This window comes from Pantherophis guttatus, chromosome 3 (genome assembly GCF_059756535.1).
Source record: "Pantherophis guttatus breed Tessera chromosome 3, ASM5975653v1, whole genome shotgun sequence".
NCBI lineage: Eukaryota > Metazoa > Chordata > Lepidosauria > Squamata > Colubridae > Pantherophis > Pantherophis guttatus.
This window is the reverse complement of record NC_142065.1, coordinates 154483995-154511344: the sequence shown is the minus strand read 5'-3', so window position 1 is coordinate 154511344 and position 27350 is coordinate 154483995.

Below are 27350 nucleotides of genomic sequence, written 5' to 3'. Positions count from 1 at the left end.
TTTTAAACAGATTTTAGATTTTGTATGTTTTGTATGTATGTCTTGTTTTTACTTTGGCTGTTCACCGCCCTGAGTCCTACATTGGAGAAGGGCGGTATAGAAATTTAAACAAATAAATAAACAAATAAATAAATGTTGATTTGTTACCAAAAGTATATTTAGTAGGGAATGAAAATTAATCATGACTCTCTATAGCAGGGGTGTCAAACTCTTGTCGTCTTGGAGGCATCACGTGATGTATTGGAATTTTTTTCCCCCTTTGCTAAACCAGGCATGGGCATGGCCAGCATGTGACGCATCCAGTCCGCGGGCTGCAAGTTTGACAGCCCTGCCCTATAGGCATACATGCAGGGGTGAAATGCTCCCCGTTCGGACCAGATCGCTGGATCCGGTAGCGATGGAGGCGGGTGGTTCGGAGAACCGGTAGCAAAAATCCCTGCCTCCCCCCCCCGCTCAGCTGAGCCACACAATCATCAGAGGCTTTTTTAAAATTATTTTTAAAAGCATTTTTTCTACAACCTCTTCGGCGGAAAAAATGCTTTTAAAAGTTAAAAAAAAGCCTCTGATGATTGTGCAGCTCAGCTGGGATCGTCAAATGCTTTTAATAGCCTCTGATGATCCCAGCTGAGTTGCCTGATCGGCAGAGGCTTTTTATATTCCTGTTATGTACTTTCATTTCCAAAGACCCCCTCTGAAAAGGAAGTACTACAATTCCTCCTTTTTGAAGATGTCAAGAAGTTACCATGAGGAACCTAAGGTGGAATATAACAGAACAGAACAAAAGTTGGAAGGGACCTTGGAGGTCTTCTAGTCCAACTCCCTGCTTAGGCAGGAAACCCTACACCACTTCAGACAAATGGTTATCCAATAACAAGGAATTTAGGACATAAAAGGAGAGATTCTGCAATCCAACTTCCTGGAAAGAAGAGAGTTTCCCTTTTGAAAACTGGATTACTAGCTCAGTGCCCAAACCCCTTTGCTTGTCCCTTGGATTTTCTTTCAGTTGAATAATGAAACTTCCTCTCAAGGAGAACAATGCTACATTTTCCCTAGGAATTCACAGCAGTATATATATAGTTTGATGTCATGATTATGTGAGGTTCAAACTTAGATCATCCTCTCTTAGCAAGACATTGTAATTGTATCCTAATGCTTATTCAAAGCACTCCACTTTCTTACAATTAATTGGACCATAGTTATATTGTGGTATCATAATCATTCCATCTTTTTAGGAGGAAGAGCAAAGAGGTACATACTAAGATAAGTTTTGAAATGTTGTTATTAGTCACAGTATTAGTATACTCCTTCAATATTCATAAAAAAGTTATGCCAATGCAGGAACTTCTAGGTTCACTGTGATTTAAATAGGTCTAGAGAATTTACACAGAAACAGGAATCAGCAGTGACTCAATGAAAAAAAATATGTTTATTTTTTAAAAGCATGCACAAGCATTTTAATTAAGATAAAGGAAAGGATAAATCTTTTATGCTTAACAAAACCTGCCCTGAATAGTACTCTTTACAATTACGTATTTTGTGTAAATCATGTAGACAATCCCAACTTATCTTCTGTAAAATGACTAACAACTCCATCATTAAGACTATAATCCAATATAAACTTAACTTGGGCATACCTTAACCTAATAGAATTTAATTCTCAGTAAACATGAACAGAACTACACTGTAAAATATTTAGTAGCAAATTCCACTAATAAAGTAAATAAAGCAATTTAATTCCCACTGACTGTTCTCAGTACCACAATCTAATTCATTACTTCATCATTCTTTGTTTCCACTAATGAACTGATTTTACATTTGCAAATGTGTTAGATCCTTGAATAATACTTAGCATTTAACATTGTTCAGATTTTTCTCCTGTTCCGAGAAAAGCGAGACATCTCCTGGGACAGTGCATTTATATGAGTTGTTTAAACACAGGTCATATTGTAGTAAAATGTTTTTAAATAAATAGTGCCAAAAGCTATTTAAAATACTAAATCTTAACCCCAGGGGTAATGAACAGCATCGTGTGAATTAAAATCAGAAGGCACTCCACTACTTTATGCAACTTCTTCAATAAATCTGTCATCGTCTCATTTCTCTTCCTTGCTCTGCCTCAGTTTTGAACTTGGAATGTTTTGTGCAATATTTTTTTCACCATCCTGCTTAACACATTTAAGATAGCCCATTCTGAAGGTTTTAGTACCAATCACCCCCAGTGGACTTGAGCAGGCAGACTTTCACATAGTATTATTTATGAATTGTATTATGAATACTGGCTATAATCACCCCCATTCCTTGTTTATTATTCCCATCAGTTTAAAAGCACAAGTCTTAAAGCTGACACAAACTAGCCTACACTTACTTTGACTGGTTCTAATTTACCTTCCACAGAAAGGCCCATTTCATAGACTATTGAAAAGGAAGATCAGATACCATGAAATAAAAGAAATCTAAGTTTGCTTCAAAGCAAAGTCAGAAGAAGACAGAGGCACTTCCATAATGAGGTTCTATCACTATCTGTCCAATCTCTTGTGTTAACTACTCTTATTTATTATTCTAAATCAGGAGTATCAAACTTGATTTCATTGAAGGCCATATCAGGGTTGTGTTTGACTTTGGGGGGGGGCATGGCCAGGGTGAGCATGGCCAGCTCGAGGTCACTCATCGCTCAGTTTTTGGCCATGACAGCCTTCTGCAGCCCTCTGCCAGTGAAAACAGAGCTCAGGGAGACCGTGCACAGTCAGCCCAGGCTCCATTTTCACTGGCAGAAGCACCACAAACCAATCCTTCGCTGTTTCCAGGGCGGCCCCATGGGCCAGATTTAAGCACCCTGTGGGCCGAATCCGGCCCCTAAGCCTTGAGTGTGACATCCTTGTAATAGAGTGACACAGAATGTGTGCCAATTCAGCTGTTATGTGTTGAATTAATTGAAGCTTCAAAATATCCTTTAAATGCATGCCCACTAGTTTAGATTGCCTTCACAAATGATCATACTTGGTATACCAAGCTGAGTTGGTAAAAAAGTATTCCTAGCTGTGCCATCATCAGCTTCAAATGATAACTGTGCATCCAAGTTGAATTTCTAAAATGTAATTCTTTATAGTGATTGCAAGAATATGGTTCAGCTAGATTCTCTACCTACAATATTGTTAGCTTATTTACCTTCCGCCAGATCTAAACTGTATTTAAATGTGTATGGAGGAATGTAGTATTTATTTACCTGAAAATGAAAAGCAGTTGGCATGAGCTTAAATGGATTCTGGGCAGTGGTGGGATTCAGCCAGTTTGCACCACTTCGGGAGAACCAGTTGTTAACTTTCTGAGCAGTTTGACAAACTGGTTGTTGGAAGAAATCATTAGGGCAGAGAACCAGTTGTTAAATTACTTGAATACCATCACTGATTCTGGGGGATGGTAGAGGACAGGAAGACCTGGAGGAACTTTGTCCATGGAGTCGCGATGGGTCGCACATGACTTCGTGACTAACAACAACAACAACAACAAAAGGTTAAAGTTTAACAGCACTGAAATGGAATATCTGCCATCTTTTTTCTGCAACTACTCTGTGTAATAAATATTGTAAATTTGTAAATATATAACTTTACATTTGTGAAGAGCAAGTTCTACTCTGGTCAGCGAGACTTTATCCTTGGTAAATATGGACAATTTCCATTTTTTGATTGTCATTGTCAGATCAATACACATCTGCAGATGTATGCCTTACAATGATAGCCTAGCAGGATTGGCATTATTAATAGATGGTTTCTGATCATTTTAATATCACTTACTAGATTGTGAGAAATAGCAAAATTGCTAAACAATTGCCAAAGAAATTCTTGAAGCAAATCTAGAGTTCTATAAGTGTGCCAATATGCACACTGGGGCTACAATGATTACAGTCTGCCTTACATGCTACCATCTCTTAAAAGCTGAGGTGGCGCAGTGGTTGGAGTGCAGTACTGTAGGCTACTTCAGCTGACTGCTAGCTGCAGTTCAGCAGTACAAATCTCACCAGCTCAAGGTTGACTCAGCCTTCCATCCTTCCGAGGTGGGTAAAATGAGGACCTAGATTGCTGGAGGCAATATGCTGACACTTAAGGAGGGCTGTAAAAGCACTGTGAAGCAGTATATAAGTCTAAGTGCTATTGCTATTGCTATCTCAAATGAACAAGCTGGTATTTTGTTGAATAAAGCAAATATTTGGCATTTTGGATCTTCTTGGTAATACTTAAGTTATCTGCATTTGGTTTTCTTGTGAGTTTTTTTCCCCCAGGATTACAAAATAAAGTGCATTTACAAGAGGAATATGGAAACCTGGAAAAATGGAAAATCTGAACTTGCATTCAGATATCATAATTTGCCTGCCGTGTGTACCAATACCAATGCCAAGTTAAATTCTTTGTTTGTATCTTCCTTCTTTAATCGCTATTCCATAATATTTTGGTTTGTCCCTGGTGAACATGTGTAATCAAATGATGACACAGAAGAAATATGGGCTTTTGCACTGTTTAAAAAAAAAAACACCAGATATTTAGGAGAGTATTTTCCATTGAAGTCAACTGACCATCTATCTCCCTTTTTAACTAGTGTCAAGGCTGGTTTACTTGATGATGATTTGATGCCCAGCAATTGCTCCCCTTTGCCCACTGAAAATGAATGATTATAGAGGAGCAGCCATCAAATAGAATAAGCTGAAATATTGTAGCAGGAAACTGAGCCGAACTGAGTACTGCAAAAATGAAATATTATTATAAAAGAATTAGTAGTAGCAGTAACAGCAATATTATAAAACTGCACTAATGTTCAAGACGCACTGGAAAATGTTAAATTATACCAATTGAGATAGCAAAAATGTGAAAGAAAGACCAAATAAAGAATACAAAAGAGACATAAAAAGACAAAGTATTGCATGGCCAGTACATAAAAAAAAAAAAAAAGGGCAGGACCTGGCAATGGCTAAGAGTGGGAAAGTTGAGGAAAGAGACTCGGAGGCTAATTCTGCCTGCACAAGGTGAAGCCTTGAGAGCAAATGCATACGAAGCCAGAATTGAAAGACAGCAGAAGACAGGAAAAGCCGCCTCTACAACATTGAAAAAAACAGTGGATCACTTGCCACAGTTAGTTGCTGCAAGGAGATCACACAGCCAGATTACAAATAATGGGATGACAAAGTAGTAACAATGGTGCATTGGAAGATTTTCAAGAAATTTACCTGCAAGCAAGAACTGGTGGGACCACAAAATAGAGAAAGTAATTGAAAATGAAAAAGCTAAACTGATCTGGGACTTTAGAATTCGAACAGACAAGCACCTGCCACATAATACCCCAGACTTAACAATTGCCAATAAGAAAGAAAGAAAAAAAGTCTGAATAGTGGACATGGCACTCTTTGGAAACAGCAGAACAGAGGAAGAACTGGAGAAATCACTAAATACAAAGGCTTGCAAATAGAAATAGAATGATTGTGGCAAAAGAAAGCAAAGATAATACCAACAATAGTAGCCACTTTGGGTGCAACCCCAAAACATCTGCAGCACCACTTGAACACCATCAGCAGTGACAAAATCACAATCAGTGAATTGCAAAAGGCAACTTTACTTGGAACAGCTTATATCCTGCAACAGTACATTTAACAGCATCCAACAACAGCATCTGCCCATCCCAGTTCCTTGGGCAGGACTCAATAAGTGGATTAAAATGCCAAATTCAGTCTAAACATCTAGCTGACTGTGCAACAAACCATAATAATGATAATATTTTTTTATGTAATAAGTTTCCCCATACCCCAGGGCTGCAAATATGTTTGTCTTAAACTTACTTTCTATGAAATAAAACAAAACTAGCAGATATAGCAGATATAGAGATGAAACAATTCAAGGATGCTATTTATTTCTTTACTTCTTTTTTTAAAAAACAAGTTTTATTGGTCCCCGCCACACACACACATTCACCTACATCTTTTTTGAACAGAGTATTGGCCATATCTTATCTTATACAATTTATCAAGTTCAAATACATTTTACTCAATTACAATTTTTGCCACAATTTTCTTTTTTCCCTTTTTTAAATCATATCTCAATATTTCTTTGCTTACTTATATAAACAGCATCTTCAGTCGCCCTCAAATTCTAACTTTCCTGCTTGATCATATTTATTCTCTTTTATTTTTTAACCATTTATTATTTATCTTAGTATATTTATATATGTTCAGGGTTGCCTTTCTTCCATTTCATCTTTTTTGTTATACAGCAATCTTTCTTCTCAATCCTGCCACCTCCCTCTTTTCTTTCCTTCTTACTTTCTTTTTCCCTCCTGTCCTGCTCCTCTCTACTTCCCCTTCCTTTCTCCTTCTCCTCCTTTCTTCCTCCCTGTCTAGCCCTCTCTCCTACTCTAATTTCTCCTCTCTTCCTTCCTCCCCTCTCTTCCATCCCTCTCTCTTCTCCCCTTCTCTTCCATCCCTCTACTTTCATCTCTCTCTATTGCTGTATTCATTTTCAATTTAATATTTTTAAATTTAATAATTCTTTACTTCTACTTATGCCTAGCGGTGTGGTAAAAATATATTAGAATCTGTAACATCCGGGAAGAAATCTTAATAGAAATGTTCAGCTCCACATACACATCTTTCAACCTCCAGAGACCTCAAAGTCCCATTTAACGTCATAAGGAAATATTTGCAGCAGCTTGTATTGTACCATATTGCCTCAATCCTAATCCTTTATGTTTGTTGATTAAAATTTCCCATCATCCCCCGGCAACTCGGACAACCTAGAAGACACCTGCAAGTAGATATTATTGTAAATCAAACTTTTTGCTTAATAAAAGTTGGTAACAACTTTGTTTAAAACAATTTGCAACTGTAACTTTGCTTTAACTTTTTTTTTAAAAAAAAACTCTTTATACTTGAAGAATTATACTTTATACTAGAAAAATCTCTGCCCTGATCTGATCTACAGTCATCACCTCACTTCCCCCATCCTCACACCAGGAAGTACCATGTACCAACATTCTGATCTGCAATAGACAAATAGAAAAAAAATAATATATATGTTTTAATACAACACATTGATTGATTGGGATGAATTCAGCAGACATGAATACTGCTGATTGAAAAAGAAGATGCCACATACTTTTTCAAAGTTTAAATGGATAAGAATGTATACAAACCCATTCAACCATCTATTTTTTTTAGAAGCTCCTTCAAATCAAACCTACTATAAATGTTAATTCCATGAGAACATGTAAAGTGTCTTTTTGTACAGCTCTAAACCCTTCAGTCTTCATTGCCAGTATCTGGTGCTACACTTCAACATTTGGGTGATGAAAGGTTCAGAGAGCTTTGAGGATGGATTCTGGCATGTTTTGCTCTCAGCTAAAATTTCACACCCGCTGATTTAAGGCTAACAGTGGTAGAACATCAGCCAATACCCAGTATGTGCCAATGAGGTCAATATAAGACACCACAGCAGATTAGCAAGCCCTTTGGTGGGAGATATGGTTTGATTTTCTGGAAGAACTTATTAAAATGAATTGGCTCTCTTGTATATAGCAGTGATCCATCACTGAATTAATTTCAGTTCTCCTCTGTAATGTTAATGAGATATGGGGGGAAAACCTTCTTACTCCTTTCAAAGATATCAGTTGTAGAAACATTAATGACATTGAATCCACTCCAGTGAATGGGAGAGAATGAGTTCACCTACACTATGATTTATAATTGGCTCACTCGTGGGACTTGAGTTCTTTGCATGAAAAAAAAAATATGGAGCTGCTGGGGCTTTTAAATGTGTGCCATTCAAGCTTGCATTGTCATAAAAAGGGTCTTAAGCAATCAGCCTGCATCTAATTAAGGCTCTGCCATTTAGGCTTCAGCACTCAAGCCACTTACTTTGGAGTAGTTCTAGGCTAATACTCTTGACTCTTGTAAGATTTAAGGACACTGTGTAAGAAGCTGATTAAAAACTGTGCCCAGGATTTCCTGTAAGGTTACTTCCTGTTTTCTTTTTTTTTAAGGATTTTAATATTCAACCAGAACACTCAAACTAGAGCCAAGATTTTGCTCCTCCCTCCTCCCCCCATGTGCCATACATTAATACACAGGATATAGCAAGCATTCTGCACTATAATCTACACTGCACAGGATTGTAAAAGCATAAAAATATTCGAACTCTGCAACGTTTCACATTAAATTTCAAAACAGGGCTTCATAGTTGATAAGGATACAAAGGTAACACAAACGCATGAGACCACGTGGCACTTCAAGCGAGGAACCCTGCGATCCTACAAAAAGATGTGGCTGCTTAAAAAGTTGTAGATATATACTACCTCAACATATAGTCAGGTTGGCCAGGTGATGACAGAAAGGTCATTCAAACAATGCTAGCTTCCTCAGCTAGGAAATATATCAGGGCTGTCAAACTCCCGGCCTCCGGGCCAGATGTGTAATGCACTGCCCAGGCCCAGTTTAGTGAAGGGGTAAAAAGTCCCGATACATCATGTGACACTGCCGTGACGATGTGAGTTTGACATCCCTGACATAGACAGACAAATATGTATATTCCAAGAGCAGAGCCTTAAATGTTTTAAATATAAAATATATGGCCTAGTATATATCACACAGCAACTTATCTTGTAGGCTGGGATATGTATAAACTATTTGGGACTTCACAAGTAATTTTTATATATCTTTCTACAATGTTCACTTTCAGAACTGATGTCAGCAGACTGTACTCAATCCGTGATTTTAACCTGAGAATATACAGTATTTTTTTGATATGCATAGATTCCTTTACATGAATAATATCAAATAATATCAACAATTCTCACACTTTTCTGGGATCAGTGAAGGTGCTCAGCTGCATAGATGACTCTTCAAATCTTCCTGATTTAAAAAGATGTAGATACATTGAAAAGCAGAAAATGATGTCCCCTTTTTTAAAAAAAAAACAAAAACCCTTTTTTTAATCTTGCAAAATAAAAAGTAAGAATAATCTGTCCTCAGCAATCACCATGGCATCTGAAGTGAATGAAAAAGAACAGATTTAAACAAAACAAAACCATTTCCCCCTTATTTTATAGGCCAAAGGATTTTATCCGAAGAAAATAATAGAAATGAGCAACAGACATAAAACTTTAGCCTGTGTAAATTAAATGGTTCTGCTGCATTAACTTCATAAAACCATAATCCTATCCTCCATAAACTATTACATGCACTGCAACATATCTGATTTATGGGATATAGAATCGATGGGAAAAAATTAATGCTTGAAAAACATATTAGAGACATTATTGAACAGATTTTAATTGAGATTTGATTTCAATGCCCCTTATCCACATGATTAATGTGTTTTAGCCCTTGACTCCAGCAGGCAGAAAAGAGAGTCTTTAATATGACAATTAAGTATCTGTCTTTAGGTTTTATGTTGCTCTCTCCTCAGATCACTTCATCAGTACAGTGTGGCTTTTGTGCAGATTAAATTGAGACTCAATTTTCTCTATTTTCCAGCACTTACTTATGTTTTATGACAAGCACTAAATCAATTTTATACTATTATTGATTTTTTCTTAAATGGACACAAACCATTTCGCCTTTTGCCCTTCTTTTCGACTCTCTTTCCACTGGCTTTTTTTTTTTTTCACTGTATGCTTGATATACAGCTGGCTAAAGAAGTTTTGAGTGTTTCCTTTGATTTCTACAGGTCATGCCAATTCATTCACTTTTACAATGCCAGAATTGATAAACTTAACCTAGATTTCCAGAAAGCGGGGGGGAAACAATGACTACAGGTGTGATGGGATGGAGGTTTTTTTAGAATGGTTTTCTCCCAATCCTTTTCTTTCCTTAATAAATGAATAGATAGAGCTTTGACAGTTACGTTACTTCCTTTCTATACACCATCATCATCTCTGTAGTGACTGCTGAACTCCGTGAAAACTGCTTATGCTGTAATTTTTGAAGAATAAATAACAAGAAAGACTTGTTATTAGAGTCCGATAGAATGAGTCTCTATGACATTCAGGGGGAAAGGACATTATCCACCATGAAGCAATAAGTCGTCAGAGATACCACAACAACAAGCAAGTGGCACGCAATGCAATTAAAAAGCTCCTGGCTCTTATAGGACTCCATCCTGTATGACCTATCGCTAAAATTAACAGTGACCCTGGGCAATAAAAATAACATGCTGGGTAATCAGATTGCTTCTCTTTTTCTTTCCGTGTGTGTGTATGTGTGTGTGTGGTCCAGACTTATGTACAGAGGTCATATTCACTGGGCAAAAGGAGAGATGCTGTTCAGACAGAACAAATAAGAGGAGATAGAGGAATATCAGAATCAGGCAGTAATGTAACCATACTGAGCAATCTTTGTTGGGAGGGGATGAATATTCAATGGTCTTTGAGGCAGGGCTGGTATTCACTTACCTTTGCTACTGTTCGCAAATGGGAGCACGTGCGCAAAGCATTAAAAACGGGATGTGATGATGTCCGGGCAGGTGGGCGGAGCCTCCCGCAGCCGCCGCTACTGGCTGAATACCACCACTACTTTCAGGGCATATGAGTAGGCACTTCTGATATATTACACATGGGTGGGTAGATGGACACAAATAAAATGGTACATTCTTCAGGAATGTAAAAGAAATCCACCATTAGTTTCTTTTGGATTGTAGACTCATGGTCTACCAAATGGACAGCAATGAACCATATTGTCTCTGGTCTTCATCTCCAGAACATTGGAAAACACTTGTAATGAAGTCCCAAAGGTGCTTTTTTTTTCTTCAAGAGGCAAGTGGACTTTCTGGTTTTTCTTTGAAGACGTTTTGCTTCTCATCCAAGAAGCTTCTTCAGCTTCCAGAGCCCCTTTGGGACAACCATGACCTGGATGACTGAGAATCTCCATAGATTTGTAATGAATGTATATTTGGACTTTTATTGGTTCTGCAAAAGTAAAGAAGTTTTGTTGTTTTTAAGGCAATTTGCATTCAAATATAAGTTACATTGGCACATTATTGCAGAGATATGCAGCCAGAATTTAGAAAAATCCCACCCACCCCACCCCCCAAAAAATCCTGCAGATAAGATAAAGAAATAAGTCTAATGTATACTCACAAAAATCCTATTTGGGTTAAATTCCATAAATTGCATTATTTAAAAAAAGTATTCTGAAAATTACATTCAAAACCTACACAGTAGTCTTTTTGTCATTTAAAAAATTCCTTTCTGAAACATGATTTTTTAAAAAAGAATCATATGCAATTTACAAAATTTATTAAGGCTTGGTTTACTTCCTCATCTACCCTGAATAATTAAGAGTTTGGAAAAACACTGGAAGAATAATTCCTTCCAAATGTCTCTCTGGAGCATATACAGTAGACCGAAAACCTCATTTGGAGAGACCAAACTTGACAATATTCAGGTGCTGAACTAAACAAGAGTGATTCAATGTCAAGGTTTAAATGCTTGTATAGGAGAGAGGACCCTTTAAACAAGTACCTTTCAAAGCAATAAATCAACTATAAATTTCCTATACACATAAAAGTGAAATTACAAGAATATCTTGACCTGGTGAAAGAGCAAAAGCTGTTAAAAAAAATAAATAAAAGTACTCCATGTGAAATGGAATGATAGAGAGAACCAAATCGCTTTAGTTTATATCTATGAAAAGAATAATCCAGGTAACTGGCACTGTGAATTTCAAGTTGCATTCAGTCAATCATCTGAGCACCAAGAGATGATGGGCTTTGTTTCAAGGTTAGTGGATTTTCAAAGAGGTCCTTGAAAGGGGGATAATACAATCAAAGCCAACACTTTTGCTTGGCATAATTTTAGCAGACGCAGCTTTACTGCAAACAAGGGATCTTTGTGTCTGGCCTATGCGAAAAGATTGAGGTTCTCTGAAATGAATTACAAGCTTAATCTAAAATCTCACCAATTGAAATCAACAAATAGGCTTAGCACCTCTCCAACATTGTCCCTTTTTCTCTCCAACCCCTTTTTTAATCAGGTTCACTTCACACTGTTACAGCAGATTAGCCATAGGGAGAATGTATGCTACTGTATTCAAAATCATCCTATGAAGCCAGCCATCTGTTTTTTGTTTTGTTTTTTAAGGAAGGGACAAAAATACATGTATTCTTTTTCACTCAGCCAAATAAATGCATTGATAGCAGCCAGCTGTCATTCCCAAGATCTCAAAAGTGAAGTGGTCCTATGGAGTAAATCCTGGAAAAACTGCAGGAAAAGTTCCAAAGAGATGATCCAAAAGGGGAGAGCATTTATAACTGGACAAACACTCTAATGACATGAGAATAATCTTACATACAGAAGAAGGGAAGGTTTTATTTAGAAAGTTAATATCCTTCTGAAACAACCAATTTCATTTTGCCAGTTTCAAGAATGTTCATTTTCTCCTCTAATCTACACTGTTAAAATAGATTATGGGCAAAGGATGCTTCCTAATAACAATATATGAGACATTTCTTCTTAATTTTTTATCTCTTTTTTTTTTATATCCCACTCTCTCTTAATATATAACATGTCAAATATATCTTACATATTTGTGTGAGGGTCATGACTCATATGCATACACACGCACAATGGCTAGAGGCTGTTCACTTCACACTGTGGAATATTTTACAGTTTTCTTTAGAATTGTGACAATTGTTCTTAATGAACAACGCATTGTAAAGTTTGCAGTTGTCTCTTTTCTGGGGAGAGAAGTGGCGACTGAATAAATCAATATAAATATAGGGAAGTTAAGTACAAGCACTGATATGGGTTGAATTTTGCTGTCGTAATAGTAAAAAAATTTCACAAACAATTGGCAAAGAATCAGACTGTGTTAAAAGGGACCTGACAGAGCCGGAGGGCCTTCAGGAAATGATGGATTGACATGAGTGTCTTTAACAACAACTGCCAGACCTTTGCTTAAGCTCTTTTTGTGCAGGGAACTTCCCAGTGAGGAATCGGTGTCCATACGTGAAGAAAAGTCTTCAAAGAAGTCAAAGGATGAAATAGCTTTTTGGAAAGAGATCTCAAGTTCTCAGAATAAGCAAGACAATGCTATCACCACCTCTCATTCCTGGTCTTTTCTTTCTCAAATGGTTCTGGTGAAACACCTTCACTCAGCTCTGAAGGGAAACACAGAAATGGATTGGGATGGAGGGTGGGTGAGGGGGGGGTTGAAGGGGACCACCTTCCACATACAGTTGGAATTGGAAGCTGTCTGCCTCAGCCGTTAGAAATATGTGGAGAAATTACCTACTGTTCCCTATAGAGACATCCAGCAACTATCCCAGGCCAGCTTTTCAGTTCGGTGATAATATGCTCCTATCAGTTTTAATAGCCCCATGCTGGATTCAGGAGGTATTATGGATTGTACAGCAAGCATATTGTCATTAAATTAAATTTTCAGAACATTCCCCAGCTCATCACAAATACCACAGAGAGTAATCATAATCGGTTCTCAACACATGTGTAATTGCCTTCAGCTGGCGTTTTTTACAGTTGACATTGTTCAGCAGTGATAAGGTGATTGGTGATTTGAATACACAGCTTGTTTCATAGCTGCCGTAATTGAAATATGGTATGTGTGAATGGAAGATTACATTAAGACCTAGGATAATCACCTGACATGAGAGTAATTGAGTCTACAATCTGCCACTGAGTCTCTCAGGGAGGGCTGAAATGAAAAGAAGCCATTAGTAGATTATACCACGGCTGGCTCTGTTTTGTGCTGGAGTGCCAGACTGGCATTCCAGAACTGCAGGCTATATGAGGATGCTGTCTAGGGCACCATAAATGAAAGGAATAAGGAAAAGAGAGAGAGAGAGAGAGAGAGAGAGAGAGAAGGAGGGGAAACAAAATAGTTTAAAAGGAAAAGTTGCACTTTTTCCTCCTCGGGGGACAAGAGGCCAGCACAGTGAGAAACGCTTCACTTCACACATTTAAAAGAAAAAAGAAAAAAATACATTAACTCCATTTTCTCCTTTGACTGAAGCATATGTCTACCATTTTAGTTTTATACAGTGGGTTTTAGCAATAGTTTCTTTGGGCTAAACATGTATGAAATAAAACATACACATGAAGAATATTTTATGGTTTTGAAAAGGAGAGCGGATTCTCCAAACTGGATTTCTTCCTCTCAAGAAAGGAAGTGTTTTCATCTCTGGTTCTTGTGGAGATAGCCTTGCTGCAGTTCGATCCATGCCAACCCAATTTTGGCAACTTTCGTAAAGCTAGCTGGCCAAAGTCATACTAGTCTATGTTCCAAAACTCAGGTTAAACCATTTATAAAAAAAAAAAAAGTTTCGGCAATATGCTTGCAGACATGATGATCAAGTTACTATCACACATAATGAGCAGGGAAAAAAACAAAGCTATCACTGATATAATGAGCCGCTGTGGCGCAATGCTTAGGGTGCAGTACTGTAGGCTACTTCTGCTGATTGCCGGCTGCCTGCAATTTGGCAGATCAAATCTCACTAGGCTCAAGGTTGGCTCAGTCTTCCATCCTTCTGAGGTTGGTAAAATGACCCAAATTTTGGGGGGCAATAGGCTGACTCTGTAAAACGCTTAAAAAGGTCTGTAAAGCACTGTGAAGCAGTATGTAAATCTAACTGCTATTGCTATTTAAATTTACTCAAAAGCTAATTAAGAGTTTACAATAACTTATTCAATTGATTCATACTTAAGTCAAAACACACGCTAGACAAATCAGGATATATATTAGCACATTAACCCCTCATTTTATACCAATATCAAATATTAATTTGAATTAATTTGAGGTGCATTTTTAGCGCAAGGTCTTAGGTTCAGTAGGACTCTTTCAATGACTAACCTAGTGGTTATAGGTAAGTCCTTGATTTACAACTGTATCGGAGTCTGTCCATTGTGGTTGTAAGCTGTGACAGTCATAAAATGGGTTAGATATGTGACAAATCCTATCTTACCACCTTTGTTGAAACAGACATTAAGCAAACATAGCAATTGTAAAAAGGCAACTGTGATTGTTTAGCAGCAACCACAGTCATTAAATTTGTGAAGGGTGCGGTTTTGCCAAAAATGGGAGGTAAATGTCAGTTTTCAGCAAAATGTTGTAAAACACAACCCCATGAACATGTGATATAGCAAGCAGCTATAAGTGCTATAAACTATAAGTGCAACCTGGAGTTCTGTTAGAACTTTGAACCTAGATTGTAAGTAGCCCCAGTGTATGTTGTAACTTTGAATGGTGGCTAAGCCAATCGTAAATCAAAGACTAAAGATATTACTTATTATTTCCTTCCCCAGTTACAAAGAACCTACTTCACAGGGTAAAACAATGTGTCTAGAACAACAGAAGAAGGAATAATGGGGAAATAAGCTAAAATCTTCTTTCTATCAGGAAAAGTTCAGAGATCTTCTCATTAGCAGAATAAAAATTCTGAAACTAACTCACTGAAGATTGCTGAAGGTAAGTTTTGATGGCAACAGTGCCCCATATAGGAGATAAAAATAGAAATGGGGTCCCTTTGGAGGGGAAAAATGGTTTTCAAGGAGGAGGTAAAGGGAAGTGTAACATTAAGCCAGATCTTGGCAGAAAAGAAAGGATATAAGAAAGCTTTTCATCTGGAAAAATATTAATAATATCCTTATTTCTTTCAAATTTACATTCTGTCCAATGTATCTACATGCTCTACAGTAGATATGTAGCTAATAGAGTCCTAAATAAGGAAACTAAATAAGCTAAGTAGAGATCTTTTTTTAAAAAAAAATCAAAATAATTTTCAATTGATGTAAGAAAGTAAATAAGACTGATGACAGAATTGCCATTTCTTTACAGTTTGTTAATCTTTAAGATTAAGTTTTTAATCTTAAAAACTAGAGCTAAAATTGTACAAGTTCAGTATTAATAAATAGTGGACACAATTTAAAATGAAGAATTAACATATTAATTTTCCATTGCAAACAAGACAATGTTGCAAAATCCAGAATAAATATGGTAGAAAGCACCACTAAAAGGTTGGGGTATGGATTATTTAATTGAAGATAGCATACTATTTATGCCATTACTATTTCAAAAATATCACTAAAACAATGATAATCCAGTTATGATAAAGAATTCAGTCAATTAAGCTTAGCACACTAAGAGGCTACTTATAAATGTTAAATGGTTAAAACCCATGTATATGAAATATTGAATATGGATAGCATTAGTTCATACTACACAAAACAATTACTAAATCCAATTTTCTGTCATTATTCATCCTGAGATAACAACTCCATAATTTACTTCGGCCTTACATAATTGAGAGATCAGAACATGAAATGAAATAATAAAAAAAAAAAACTTAATTTCCAAAGAAATCATTAAAATATCTTGACATATCTGTTTTAACCCCAGTATAAGTTATCCAGCAAGCAATTATGCAATCAGAAGGACTGATTTTACAACTAATATTCTCATGAATCCGATGAAGAACATCAGGAAAATAAGAAGGACATCTGAATAAATATGTATGGATTACTTGAACAGTATTTACAAGAAATGTTGGGAAATTTCTCAATATTTGCAAGATGCATTGGAGAATAACTAGAACATACAAATATATTTTTACTTCATCACAATTCATAATTTGGCATCAGTATTGTATGTTGATGCTTCAGGGTAGCCCACATAGAAAACTCTCCAGGCCAAAGGAGACTCATCACAGTTTAACCGAGTCAGCCTCCTGTCTGTTCAGTAAACCCACACAATCCTTCCTCCAGCCATTCTTATAATCTATGATGGATGTTTCTTCTCAGGCTTTCTAGGAAGGAATCACATGGAGATGAGGCTTGAAAAGAGATGAGTGGACTTCCTAAGGCCAGGAAAGAAGAACTTGTTGAGGAGAAAGGCTGGATCTTGCTACTGAGGGAAGAAGGACTGCCAGGCAAGGGGAGAGAAGAAAAAGGAAAGCACAGGGGAAAAAAAGGGATGAAGAAAAGAAAGATCTTTCTCCTAACTACAGTAAGAAGAGAGAAAGAAGAAGAAAAGGGGAAAGCATTCATTTCTTAGAAGAAAGGGTTTCCTAGACTATTCATTCCAGATATCATGTTGAAAAAAAAATTACATATCAACCCAGTATAAAATGAAACGTTGGTGCTATGGTTAATGAAAAGCTGCCAGCTAAGAGGCCAAACTGAAATGACACTGTTTTAAACTTGTTTCATTAGTAGCTATGTTTTGCAGTGAAGTTTCCTTATGTGTCATGACATATCATGTTACAACATTTTCTTCATTTTTGACTCACTAGAATCACTCACATCCTTGTATGAACAGGCTTCATTGGGCCTGCCCTCGCTACTAATTCTCATGTGACACCCATAACCAGAACTTGGTCTAGACATTGCTAAGTTATCCACCCAACTGCCTCCTGGAACTTACTAAATTAAAAAGAACATGAGATAAAGTTCATCTGACAAGACTTGTTCCTGACAAACCATGTTGACTACTAGGTGCTTGCAATCCATCATATTTGTCTTGGATTCTCCTTTTCCTATCTTTTTTAAGATAAAGACAGTAACTGCTCTCTTTCAGTTTGTTGACATTTCATCTCTTTTCCAAGGCGATCAAGAAGATCCTTCAGTATCTTAGAGTGCAATTCACCTGTACAAGTTTTGGTGGTGGACATTAGCTTTGGGGTATCCTAACTTTTGGGGATATATTGGCAAGCTTCTGAGAAACGTCTCTCAAAACAACTGCCAGGAAGGACTGGCCTACTCATATGTTGATTAGCACGAAGGGAAATTGTCAGTGAATTTAATAAATCTTCAAAGCTATTCTGTTACATCATTAAACCCTGCTCCTGTCAGGAAGCATGCTTCATAAGCCACACCACAGTTGAATCACCTCTGTCTTTCATGGATCCCTCATACTATCTTCTCTCCCACAATCTTTCTTTTTCTTTCTGAAAAAGATCTATTTCTGAGATCTAGAAGTGCAAATTAGCTCTTCTTCCTCCTCCCCCCTTCCCTTACCTCATTTTCCCTATCCCCTTCTCTGTCATCAGTGGGTTTGTTCCTCTGATTACAATGAGTTTCTTCATGTATCAGCCCCTATCACAGCACCTCTTCTGTTTGATCTAAGAATGTACTTGTCCAGAGCAATATGACGTATTACGAGCACATTTTTCATTCTTGACCAAGGTCAAATAATTTTTCTTCAATTTTTTAACAAAATAGACTAACTATCCACTTCAGTTAGTTGATGATAAGTTTCTAAAACTACTCAATTTCAAAACAATGTAGAGTGGCTCTGTGATGTCAATATCATTTATAGCACTATTTCATGAAGTATCATAAAAAGAGAGGGAGAAACAGACCAATCCTTTAAAATGACCTAAAATGATTCATGTCATAAATAAGTCAGCTCTTTTCTGAATAGAGGAAGTTAGAAAGCTTCAGCAGATTTTGATTTCCCAATGAAATTATCACCTTGACCTTGCCTTTTAAATGTACAATACCATTACCAGGAAACTTGGCAGAAAAAAGAGCTAGGTTTATATTTTTAAATTTCCAAAGAGAGAGCCAAATTGTGGTAGTGGTGGTGGTAGCAGAGATAGATAAGAACTTTAATTTATGGTTTATGTAACATCCCATTCTCAGCATTTTTTATTCCTGAGTCATTCATTGTTTCTCCATCTTCCTGTAGATGCATCCATTATATTTTATGCATCATTTTTTCTCAGAGACAAATTAATCATGATTTACAGTATTTGAGAACAATTGCATCCATTTTTTAAAATTTAATGACTAGCCTTTCCCCTCTTCAATATGACTGTTCATAAGTATACCAGAATATGGTGTACTTTATTCTCCCTCACACTGTACAGTTTTAGATTGGCCAGCAGATAATAGCCTACAGAGAACTGCATTTTACCTTCTCTGAATAAAAAAATAAATTTCACTACTTATTAAATATTAAGATATATTTACACTGAGTAAGAACTCAGTGCTAACTTTAGTTGTCTGCCCTTGAAAAAAGAACCATCTAATTCCCTGAAGTCCCATAGTTACTCTCTGGAGGCAAAACTGTTGATGTCTTATCCTAGAATCAATCATCACTGAAGGTTGCCTGTCCTATTTGGCAATATTTGTTCAGTGACTAATAAAGATCAGGCTCCAGATATTCATATTATGATATCATCTCTCCAAGGTTAAACTTAATTCATTTTGCATTGTTTTGGGTTGTTTTTTTTTTTGTTTTGTTTTTTTTTTATTAACAAGACAACATGGGTTTCTTTGACTGGAAATGAATTAAGTTCATAGTTCCTAAATATGAGATCTGACATTGTTCTTATTACAAAAAAGCAATTTATTTTCCAAAAGACTTACACTTCAAAGGTTATAGAAAAAAGTTCAAATATCAGTACTATCCATTTTTTTTTCAATTACTGGGTTTCCTAACAACACTAGCTTTTAGACAGATAAGCAATGGTATCAGTTTTCTTATTCAGCCATCTCCAGGTTTCCAACTGTTCATCTAAAAAAAAAAGCAAATTTATTGTAATACACTGGACAGCTTTCAAACCAGCAGTTACAGCTTGTTTCTTATATCACCGTGGAACTTATCAAAAGATATTTTGTGAATATGTGTAAGTCTTTGATACAAAGGATTTGGAAGTTTTGATACAGTTGAGTACAGGTAGACAAACTTGTCAAAATATAGTAGTATAGTATAGTATAGTATAGTATAGTATAGTATAGTATAGTATAGTATAGTATAGTATAGTATAGTATAGTATGGTATAACATAACATAACATAACATAACATAACATAACATAACATAACATAACATAACATAACATAACATAACATAACATATGTTAAGAAGGTTAAAGAAAAATATTTGCTATCAATTTACAAGAATTAAATGCATTGAGCAAAAGAAAACTGTGATGGCACACAATATTATGAGTATTTTCTGTGGAAGGAAATGATTTTCATTTTAGCAAGTCTACACCTTTACACTATAAGCAAATATATTTTCTTTCATTGACCAGCCCATTCTGAAGTTTAAACCTAAGCCTAGATTATGCTTCATATTTTAATTCCACTGCTGATTCTGCTGAAAATTTGAAAAATTCATTTGCAGTGCATCCATCAACAGAATTAAACACTAGTCAAAGTAAGTCCAGATACAACAAATCTGTCATTTGAAAAAAAATCTATGATGATAGATACAGGCAACAATTTTATTTATTTGTTCCAAAATGTATGCAGGAAGTCTCAAGGGTGCTTTTTTCAATAGGCAACTGGACTTTCTGGTTTTTCTTTGAAAACATTTCGCTTCTCATCCAAGAAGCTTTTCAAAGAAATGTCTTCAAAGAAAAAACAGAAAGTCCAGTTGCTTCTTGAAAAAAGCACATGTGTTATAGATGACTTCTGCTTTTCCTTCTTGGGCTACTGGGTCTTTTGGTTTGCTTAAAATGTGGAGACCATTAGTCAGTTTTTGTACTATGGTTATGTCCTGTGGTTGTAATAGTCTTTTGTTTGTTTCTGAGATGTTTTTGATATATGATAGTATTATCTTTTTTCATAGTTTGTGTTAGTTGTGCTACAGTAGATTGAGTGGTGTACTTTTTGATAAAATTCCACAGACGTACAGTTTGTTGGAAGAAATTGTAGAGATAGTCTGTTTCTTTCTTTTTTTCCCTGGTGTTCTGGGTTACCACAGTGCATTGGTGCTCATCTGAATAATGTTCTTACACAGCTCTTCTTATGGGAAGTTGGGGTTGTTATTTTGGCAATGTAATGTATTCGTTAGTGTGGGTCATTTTTTAAAGACTCGTGTTCCTAATTTGCCATCGTTTCCTCTGCTGATGAGGAAGAGTAATGTGCTATTGTTTTCTTCTTTGTTGGAAAAATTAACCAATGCTTAGTAAAGTTTTATTGTCAATGGCAAATGAATTCTTAGGGATATTCTGATATAGGAGAGCAAGCCAAAAAGATGTACTTTGTAAAAGGCATTTTGAAGTTATAAGCTAGTTCTGGTAATAATTTTATCTCTTTCCCTTGGAGAGTGACCTCTCCAATGCACTTTTCAAGTCCAGTATATATGTGACCATTCCACCACAGTTGCTCTTCAACTTTTTGGTTCACGGTGGCAAAATGCATCTCTCCCCCCCCACCCCCTTAAATCTTGGGAATTAGGCTTGTTCTGAAGCAACTGGAAGCAAGGCAAATGCAAAAGGAGAGCACTGGTTTCTCCCTTTGATTGTGTTGGCTTTGTCCTTTGTATTGCATTGCACAACTAGGGAGCGGGCTCTGTAACTGGAATATGATTTGGTTATTTTGACTGAAATATTCTTACTGATGAGTATGTCGCATCAGAAAGTGATGAAATATTTATCCTTTCCAAAACAAATAAAAATGACTTTTTAATTATGGTCAATATTTGATGAGTAATGCTACAATGAACTGTAATAACATATTTATAGGCCAACTGTCATTTCTATTTGAAAGCCTCTCATAATTATAACTTCAGCACAACACTTGTTCCTCCCGTTCCAACAGAGGAAAACCAAGAGTGGACAAAGAGTTCTGTCTCTGTGTTGCCTATAATTGCTAAACCAAGAACCAGGAGGCAATTGATTCAGACACATCAAAGTACATGCATGCTTGGTCTCCAATCTGACTTGCATTTGGCAGAGTATAAAAATACTACTGTCCATATATCGCAAGGGCTTTGCAAACTAATATCTTTACCTATCCAAAATTCATGGTGTGAGTTCCAGATATTGTTTCAGTATCTGATGCTTCCCAGTCATAGCTTTTTTTATTTCCTGATAAAGCTATGAAATGCTTTATGATACAATAGAGATAGTGCAACAGATCTATAGAGATGTGACAGAATAGAACAAAACAAAACAGAATAACTACTTGCTGTTCTCACTGCCTTTTAAAAGCCAACAGGAAATTATTTCAGAGGTGGGTTTCAGCAGGTTCTGACCAGTTCTGGAGAACCGTTAGTAGAAATTTTGAGTAGTTTGGAGAACCGGTAGTAAAAATTCTGATTGGCCCCACCCCCATCTGTTCTCTTCCTCCCAAGTCCCAGCTGATCGGGAGGAAATGGGGATTTTGCAGTATCTTTCCCCTGGAGTGGGGTGGGAATGGAGGTTTTACAATATCCTTCCCCTGCTACGCCCAGCAAGCCATGCCCACCAAGCCATGCCATGCCCACCAAGCCACACCTACAGAACCAGTAGTAATAAAATTTGAAACCCACCACTGGATTATTGGTAGAGGTATATCCTTGGTTTTATATATGAAATATTGAAATATGAACACCTGAGAAGTGAATCAATAGAAACAATACTGATCCTAATGTAAAGTTGCTAAAAAAAACAGACAATCCCCAAAAAAATTTTTTAAAAAAATTGGCAGAACTTTATATAAACGTATAGTGCAAATATACGGTACTTTAAATGTTATGTCAGGTTCTGATCACCAGATCATAAATCAAAGATCTGTAGAGGTACTAAGAAAAACCAAATGATCAAAAAACTTAATCAGAAATTATTACAATATATACTGTATGATATGCAAGACAAGGATGATATACCACAAAGTGAAATAAAATTATGGATGCTATTAAAGTAGATGTGGAAAAGTTTTTTCAGTCTTTTGAAATTTCCAGGACCAATACAATGAAATTAATTATTTGACGATTCAGAAGACATAAAAACAACTATTTCACATAATACATACTTCAATTTAGGAGTTTATTATAACAAGAAACAGTAAGGACAATCACCTCAAACAACTTTAAAAAGATGTTAAATTCGTTCAGGTGTGTTGTCATGGAAAAGAATATATTTCCCAAATATTCACAGCCTCAGTTTAAGAAATCCTAAGAATGGTCTATTCAGCAAATCATCCCACTTAATCTATTCTAACTTTCAAATGGTGCTTCAGGCATCAGTCTTCGAGCAGAAGGCTTCACGTTTTTTTTGCCACAAACTTAATAGGAAGACCTACAATTATTCACACCTGCTAATTTTAGCATCCTTTATAAAAGCAGAAAAGTAAAGCAATACATTATTTATAGAATAGAATAGAATTCTTTATAGGCCAAATGTGATTGGACACAAGGAATTTGTCTTTGGTGCATATGCTTTAGAAGAGAATGAAAAAAAATACATTCATCAAGAATCATAAGATACAACACTTAGTGATAGCCATAGGTTACTAAATAACCAATCAAATCATACTAGGAAACAAATAAAACAATATAAATCATAGAGATACAAGCAACAAGGTTATAGTCATAAGTGGGAGGAGATAGGTAATAGGATGGATGAGAAGAGGAATAGTAATACAGTCTTAGTAAATAGTTTGACAAGGTTGTGGGAATTAGTTGTTTAGCAGAGTGATGGCATTCGGGGAAAAACTGTCCTTGTATCTAGTTGTTCTGGTGTGCAGTGCCCTATAGCATCATTTTGAGGACAGAAGTTGAGACAATTTATGTCCAGTATGTGAGGGTTCTGTAGATATTTTCACAGCCCTCTTTTTGACTCGTGCAGTATACAGGTCCTCAATGGAAGGCAGGTTGGTAGCAATTGTTTTTTTCTGCAGTTCTAATTATCCTCTGAAGACTGTGACTGTCTTGTTTGGTTGCAGAGCCAAACCAGACAGTTATAGAGTTACAGATAACAGACTCAATAATTCCTCTCTAGAACTGAATCAGTAGCTCTTTGGGCAATTTGAGCTTTCTGAACTGACACAGAAAGAACATTCTTTGTTGTGCTTTTTTGATGACATTTTTGATGTTTGGTGTCCATTTTAAATCTTGAGATATGATAGAACGTAGAAATGTGAAGGTCTCTACTGTTGATACTGTGTCGTCTAGTATTATAAGAGGCGGTAATATAGGAGGGTTTCTCCTAAAATCGACCACCATTTCTATGGTTTTGAGTGTGTTTAGTTCAAGATTGTTCTGGTTGCACCACAAGGCTAATTGTTCAACCTCCTGTCTGTGTGCAGATTTGTCCTTGTCTCGAATGAAACCAATCACTGTTGTATCATCTGCAAACTTCAGTACTTTAGCAGAGGGATCTTTTGAGATGCAGTCATTGGTATATAGAGAGAAGAGAAGTGGAGAAAGCACAGCCCTGGGCGGGCCCTGTGTTAATTGTACAGGTATCTGATGTGATTTTGCCTAGCTTTCCCTCCTACTTCCTGTCTGTTAGGAAGCTTATGATCCATTTACAAATGTGGTCAAGTACAGAGCTGATTTAATTTAGTTAGAAGAATATCTGGAAAGATGGTATTGAATGCTGAGCTGAAGACTTCAAAGAGGACCCTTGCATAGGTCTTTGGAGAGTCAAGATGTTGTAGGATGTAGTGCAGAGTCATATTAACAGCATCATCTGTCGATCTATTTGCTCGGTAGGCAAATTGTAAGGGGTCTAAAAGTGGGTCCGTGATGGTTTTCAGATGGGCCAATACTAGCTTTTCAAAGGTTTTCATAACTACAGATGTTAGAGCAACTGGTCTGAAGTCATTCAGTTCCTTGATGGAGGGTTTTTTCAGCACTGGGATGATAGTAGAGCATTTGAAGCAAGAAGGAACATAGCACATCTCTAGTGATTTATTAAAGATTCAGGTGAAGATGGGGGCCAGTTGGTCAGCACAAGCTTTTAAGAAGAGGTTGTCTTGTCTGGGCTTGATGCTTTTCTTGGCTTTGTGTATATGCATACATGTGTATATATTAGTACATATTGCTTAAATATGAGCCAGAAGTATGTGGCAGCAGCCAAAAAAACTAATACAATCCTTGGTTGTATAAACAGAGGCATAAAATCAAAATAACGTGAAGTATTAGTACTGCTTTATGAATCCTTAGTAAGACCACACCTGGAATACTACATCCAGTTTTGATCACCACATTACAAAAAATGTTGAGACTTTGGAAAAAGTGCAAAGAAGAGCAACTAAGATGATTAAAGGCCTGAAGACAAAAACATATGAATAACTGTTGCACGAATTGGGTATGGCTAGTCTAGAGAAAAGAAGGACTAGGGGTGATATGACAGCAGTATTCCAGTATTTGAGAGGGGAGTCAACTTATGTTCCAAAGCACCTGTAGGCAAGAAAAAGAACAATGGGTGGAAACTAATCAAGGAGAGAGGCAACCTGGAATTAAGGAGAAATTTCCTAACAATGAGAACAATTAACCAGTGGAACAGCTTGCCTTCAGAAGTTGTAAGTGCTTCATCACTGGAGGTTTTTTTTGGTTTTGTTTTTTAAAAGAGTGGACAGCCACCTGTCTGAAATTGTATAGGGCAGAGATGGCTAACCTTTTTGCCATTGCGTGCCAAAAGCGGGGGGGTGGTCGCGCACCTGTGTGCCCACACCATTTAATGTCTCCCGCCCCTGCGCATGCGCGCTCCCCCTGCTTTTGGCACGCAACGACAAAAAGGTTACCAATGGGCCTGGTAGGCCTGTTTTTCATCCTCCCCAGGCTCCAAAGGCTTTCTTGGAGCCTGGGGAGGGTAAAAACAGCCTTCCCCACCCCCCGGAGGCCCTCTGGAGGCCAGAAACAGTCCGTTTCCTGACTTCTGGTGGGCCCGGAAGACCTGAAAATCAGCTGGCTGGCGCATGCATACGTGCTGGAGCTGAGCTAGGGCAACGCTTGCATGCCCACAGATATGGTTCCACGTGCCACCTGTGCCATAGGTTCGCCATCACGGGTATAGGGTTTCCTGCTTGAGTAAAGGGTTAGACTACAAGACCTCCAAGGTCCCTTCCAGCTCTATTCTGATTGAATATATGTATATGTGTGTGACTCTGAGTGTGTGTGTGTGTGTGTGTGTGTGTGTGTGTAGTATGTATATAGTCTGAAACATCTTTTTTCTACAAATAATATAGTTTGGCAAGACAAATTCACTGTCTTAAATTAGTTATTTCCTTCCTTGTATTGATAATTAGCACTGGATGGGATGGCTCTGTGTTACCTTTTAACTCCCACTACTATGTTTAGCAGCACATTAAGGATAAAAATACATTAACAGCCCCACAGGGGAAGAAACTGATTTCTTCTGTTTAGTTTAAAAATTTATCAGTTAAAGAAAACATCCATTGCATTAAATTATCAAGGCATTTTTTTTGTTCAAAATGACATGTTTATATTTTGCAGTCTGTGTGTGTATGTATGTGTGTCTGTGTCTGTGTCGTGCTTGTGTGTAGTTCAAGAAGTTGCCTGGAGTCAACATTGAGTTGAAGGGACTTACAAAAATGATAACAATACACACCTTCTAATACCAAAAAAAGGAAAATATTGCATTTGCAGTATTAGGAAAGCTTTTATCATGTAATCTACTGAATTTATTTTGCTTTCATTTTGTCAAGTTTACATTCACAATAGGTAAAAATATTGCAGCATGCTGCTGTACTTCTGGAATTTTTAAATTTTCTCATAGATGTAAATAGTAGATCACCTAGATCTAGTGAGCTGGAGTAGAATCACACCATGAAGGATGGATAAAGATTCTTATATCAAGTAGCTCAATGACAGAACATATATTTTGATTGTGCAGGATTCAGTCCTCAGCATTTCCTACTTTTCTATTCTCTCTTTTCTTTTCTTTTCTTTGGGAGGGGGCAGGATGGGTAGGCAGGGAAAGCCACTGTATAAGGAAAGGTCTAGAATAGGGGAGATCAAGTTAAAATCCAACCTATGCCATGGAAATGCACTGAGTTACTATGAACTAGCTTTGCTTTCTTAGGATGTTGTTAGGATAAAATTAAGGGAAATCCCTTGCAAGCTTCCTTGAGCTCCTGGAGGAAATGTAAGATAAATATCAATTCAAATAAATATTCTCCTAGTGTTTCACTACTGTGTGACTCCACTTCCTTGCCATTAAGAAGCTTGAGATACAGCTGTGGATGTTGTGTATATCAAATATACGAGAAACCATTCAACCAATCCTGCTGTTAGTAACAGTTGGTGAAATGCCAGGTGCAGCATAGTTTATTATTTCTTAATATGTGTTTCTTTAAATGTCTCATCAGGTGGCAGTATCTGGCTAGTCTTAACCAGACTTGGAAGGTCAGCAGAGCTGGTGAGGATTTGGGTGGGATTTCTAGAAGGAATATCAAAGCAGTGGCTAATGGTTGGAAATTTATTTTAAAAATGTAAAGAATTGAGTTGGAAAAACTACTTCTATATTGTTGCCAACAAACTATGCCAGCATGTTTATGAAGTCATCAAGAGTTGAGTCCAATGCAAATGACTTTGGTTTTTTTTAATTAAGTTTAGCCCCCAGAGGATTTTAATTATAGGTGAAAAGCTAAACTGATAAAAAAAATAAGGAAAAAGCAAAC